Below are 5,133 nucleotides of genomic sequence, written 5' to 3'. Positions count from 1 at the left end.
GTGGGGGCGGGGGCGGGGGGAGGACCAGGGAGGATGATTCAACCACTCAACCACTAGATGTCGCTGAAAACAACAAATCCTACACACTGTGCCTTTAAGTTCAAACAGAATAATAAGTGAGAGATCTGCATTTAGCCAGACTGAAGTTAAATTTATTTAATGTATTATTGGACTGTATTTGTTTTCTCATCACAGCTCAGGCTCATGTCAAAATATACAAACACTGCTTGTTGATGAGCAAACTGTGGTCAGCTGATCTCTTTCTGCAACACAGAAACTGTTTTGTGACTTTTTTCTTTCACCGTAGTTCTATCTGTGTTGCGTTTTCCTTCCTCTGWTTTTTTTGCTTCCTCCCCTGGTTGTAGACCTTAGTCACACATTCTGGGCTTACGTCACAGCAGTGAGGGGAGTACAGTCGTGAAAGAGCTGAGCAAAGATCATTATCAGACAAATTTACTTTATGCATGACATCTATCTTTGCACATTACTGAAGAGGTGCGTTCTACATTTAACGAAGGCGAAAATGGGAGTTTTTTTTTTTGTCAGCCAGTGTGGGCCTTCTCAAAAATTTGCAGTGGGTGGCGATTGCATCTCTCACGACGACTCTAGCTTGTTCTGTGTGCTTCTAGTTCCTGTATGTGTGATCAGCAGTGTAGCACGGAAAAGCGTCCCCCCGTGAAATAGTTTGCTGGCGGGTGTGACGCAACGTTCCAAACGTCTTCAGGCTATTTCAACTGGAATTGTCATGTCATAACAAAAAAAAAAGTTTTCGATGTGAACCAGTAAACCGCCCAGCTCTAACATCTGTTACATTTATTAATTATATTTCTCAGGTTTCCCACGGGTCCATGGAATCCTTGAAAGTTTGTGAATTTGAAAAAATGATTTTAAGACCCTGGAAAGTTTGTGAAAACAGCCAAAAATTTGTAATATATATATATATATATATATATATATATATACACATATACATAAACATAATAAATAAAAAAAACTAACTACATTTGTTGCAGTGGATAACTCGGGATTATGGTAAATTGACGTGGCTTTCAACAAATAACGTGAGCCATTGTCATCACTTTAGCCAATCAGAGCAGAGCAGGGTGGGTCTTTCTTTCTGAGCCCAGGTGAGAGCACCACAGCTCCTCCTGTCCTCACCGAGGGTCTGAACATGTTCACATCCCCTCCTCCCAAACTGAGCTGCAGAACCTCGCAGAACATAATTGCATGATGTCCATGTATTGTAGAAATGAATGTAGGGTAAACATTTAATCCACTTTATTTCATTGATTCTGACTCAACAATTTCTGTTATTGAATTTGAGGAAATTGGTACTGGAAATTCCTTGAAAGGTCCTTGAATTTGATGTTGACCAAGGTGTGGGAACCCTGATTTTTGTTCCTTTTTCCTTTTCGTGGCAGCACATCTGGATTGTGTGTTAGCATTGGTTCTTTTACACATCTTTCTAATCAAGATAGATTTACTGGATTCACACCAAAGTGGCCTCTCTGCTGCTTTTATTTACTAAATTGGGCATTCATTTTTTTCCCACTGCCCCCTTTTTCATCAATTCATAGGCTTTCACTAGTCCTCGGTGAATTAGTTTTTAAATTATTTGTTCAAGAAATGATTATAAAGTTAATATTGTACGCAWCCTCACTGCGGGAACAGAGCTAGTAATTAAACCGAGGACTAATTTGCTTTGCCTAATGGAGTATTATTTCCGCACAATTTGAAGAGGGTGATCTTCAAAGAGTAGTGCTCTATAACAAACAGCCGTCCTCTCAGCAGAGCTGGAATATTCATAAAAGATATTAAAGAAAGACTGAAGGAGGATCAGTGGTAGAGAGTGAAAAGACAAGAAGGGAGCATTTGAAATGGATGTTGTCRCCTCTTTCAGATGGTGGTTTATTATACGTTGGCTAATAAATCGAACAGCTGCAGAAACAAAGTGTTTAATTTAGCGTTTTTTTTGTATGTAAATGTATTTTATCTAAGGAACACTAGAAAACTGATTGTTGTTTGTTGCCTTTGAGAGACAAGGACTTGCATATTTCATGTAAAATAAATGAATGTCTGCTAAAACTAGTTTCAGCTAATGTCTCTTACGTGTCTGTCATGGATTTTCTGTCTGCACGTAAAATACAAACATTTATTGGTCATAAGAAAGAAGGAACAAATTGTTAGATTTCAGTTATTCTTTTTTTACCACAAGATTTCTTTCTCTGYTGTCTTAAATAGATAATTTGCATCATATGAAGTAGGTTTCTGTAGCAAAGCTATGAACAATAATATATTACCTTTTGTACATTGCTTTTAAACTGACCTTGGTTTAGAGAAATGGTGTAACTGTGACTGGATCGACAACCTAATGATGACTCCAAATAGCCAGCTACATCAAGTAAGATAGTAACTGTTCATACGTTTCCAAAGAAACAAAGTTCAAAAGAAATGAACTATGATTTTAAATAGGGCTGAACAATCAATCAACATTTATCGCCATTGCAATATCAGTAAACATGATATCAATATCACACAGAGCTTCTTGGACTTCTATAAATCATAGGTCTTTTATTTCAAATACCATGCATGTGTTCTTGTTTCTCATTCCAAGAGTAGATTTGGTCAGTCACATGGATTTTTACTGGTTTGTTGCCCATTCCGAGCTTGGATGTTAGTGATGACAGAAGAGACGATGAGGAGTGAGGAAAATTTGGGTTTATATATGTTGTCGACTAATATTCTGATTATTGATCATTTTCATACCCCGGTATAAGCTTTAGAAAATACTGCAGTAATCTGACTCTCACCATGGTCGTATCCACGCTGCTGCATGCTTTTAGCGAGGAATGTTTTTGTGCCGATAAAGTTTGTAGTCATTTCCTCGTCTGTGTGCAGTCCGAATTTTTTTCTAATCTCATGCAGACCTGGTTTTAAATGTTTCTAATTTGAATTTGTAAAAAAAAATTAAATTTATGAATATGTAAACACTAAAATGTACATGAGTAACCAGAATTTTATGTTCATGTAAAAAAAATGCGGTAAAACAAACAAAGACAACTTATCTGTTGCTAGGTTCAGAACAAATGCGTTTTGAGCATCAGGAGCGTCGGGTTTAGATGCAAAGTCTATGGTGGACGCGTGCCAAGGAGCGTCAGGAAGTGCTGCGGCACGTTTAGCGCAGCGTGTTTTGAAGTGGTAAGTGCGGTTTGAGCGTTTCACGTGTGCGCGGCGCATCCAAAGCAACCGACGCTTGAGTTGAAAAATCTGAACTTTTGCTGCTCGACGCGCCTCGTCAACCAATCAGAGAGACTCTGCTCTGTGACGTTGCGGTGCATTTTCCACGTGACAGTTTCCTGGATGTTAACCTGAGACAGACTGACAGGAGCTCTTTAGCTGAAATCGACCGTCTGTAGTTATTGTTCTGGCAGGAGATATCGGCCCCGATGCGGGTCAGCGGCTCGACAAACTGGGCTCGGGAATAAAAACAGTGCTGAAAGCGAGCCTCTTCAGCTCACAGCTCCTGGAGGGGTGAAACTCACCAAACTCAGAATTCCTTTGAATTATCTGGTGAATTAATTATGAATTAATTGTCTGAGTGTGATGTTCTCTTGCACTCAGTAAATAAAGCAAAGCCACRTTCTTTATTTCATCCGCCATTAAACAGAGACCGGCAGAGGAAAACAACCAGAATCTACGTTCACACTGAACGCGTCTGACCTGAACGAGCACAAGCATCCAAGTTGACTCGTTGRGCGCGTTTTTGATGCTCAAAACGCATTCCGTGTGAACGTAGCTTTAATTTTTCAGATACTTTTAAACCTGATCAAAAAACACTACAGCCACTACAAAGATTTGTCTTTTTTCATTTTTATTTCAACAACCTTTTAATACACTCAGTGAAAGATGTTAAATAATAGGTTGATGCAGATTACCGCAACATAACCTTTTAAACTAGTTTACCCATCTATTAATCTGAGTAGATGTCAGCTGAGATACAGATTTTCCATCTATGGAAATTCAGCCCTTTCTTTGGAGTGCCTTATCATCATGTAACAAGTGAAGGGTAAAGGGTTGACACCTTTTGTCTTCATTGCCTTTTTATGTAAAGAATAAAACACATTTTAATGCATGACATTCTTTATCTCTACTGCTTGCCTGAATTATTTAGAGTTTCTCTGAGGCGGCGGGATGTTTAAAAAAACGTACGTTGAAATATTGATGAAGGTGAGGAGAGGAGCGCCTGGGGGCAGGCGGGGAGATGAATCAGAAGTTGGTTGAGAATCTCAGCACCCCACAACCCCCACCTACACACTCTCCCACCCGCACTCACCGCCTCCGCCTCGTCTACCGCGCGACCTCTTCCCCTCGACCTGCCTCAGCTTCGATAAAATAAAACATTTCTTATCTTGCCATTAGTGCGATGATCTCGGGTTCCTCCTCTTCGTTACTGCTTTCCTTCCTCTTCCATCATTAATGGCCGTGTTGGCTGCCACTTTAAGCTCTCCAGTTCTTTTACCACCAAGTTATTTTCACCTCCAAGTATATATATTCTTTTTATCCCTGTGGTAAACACTGTAAAAGAAAAACAGATTGAATGAACCTGTGCAGATGACACAAGATTGACAAATATTAGAAATTAATTAAAAAATTTAATGATTTTTTATAAAAGATGTTAAATTGTATGCAGTTATAGATAAGAATGTATTTTAGGCTTTGCACACCTTGTGATAATTGGTGCAGTTAGGTGAAGAAATAGTGCCTAAAGGGCAAAACAGACAACTGGACCCCAACCGACACTCTGTGCTGTAAAGAACCTCCGTATACTCACTTCTTGCTTGAACATCTTGGTTATAGGGGTGTAACGATTTGTTTTAACAACGATTCGATTGATATCATGATTCACGGCTGCTGATATGATTCAAGGACGATCTTGGTTCAGTTAAAACGATCCGAGCCGAAACAATTCTGTGACTTAAAATCGATTCAGTAACTTTTTAGCTAAAAATTCAACCAGTGTGACTGTGAAATAAATACCTTGATACTGGACAATGCAACCTGAATTTCACAGATTCCTGTTGTTTCTTGTAAGGGAATCAAGCATAAATTGATGATAATAGTTACAGAAAAATG

At 39.0% G+C, this 5,133-nt stretch overlaps 1 protein-coding gene across 4 annotated transcripts in view; it reads left to right on the top strand.

Moving 5' to 3' along the window:
* Positions 1-5,133, top strand: part of trrap (transformation/transcription domain-associated protein) — a 123,590-nt gene that overhangs the window by 89,819 nt on the left and 28,638 nt on the right. The gene's annotated exons all lie outside the window — the stretch shown is intronic.

Source organism: Austrofundulus limnaeus, unplaced genomic scaffold (assembly GCF_001266775.1).
Source record: "Austrofundulus limnaeus strain Quisiro unplaced genomic scaffold, Austrofundulus_limnaeus-1.0 Scaffold215, whole genome shotgun sequence".
Lineage (NCBI taxonomy): Eukaryota > Metazoa > Chordata > Actinopteri > Cyprinodontiformes > Rivulidae > Austrofundulus > Austrofundulus limnaeus.
This window is presented reverse-complemented; position numbering and strand designations above follow the sequence as displayed.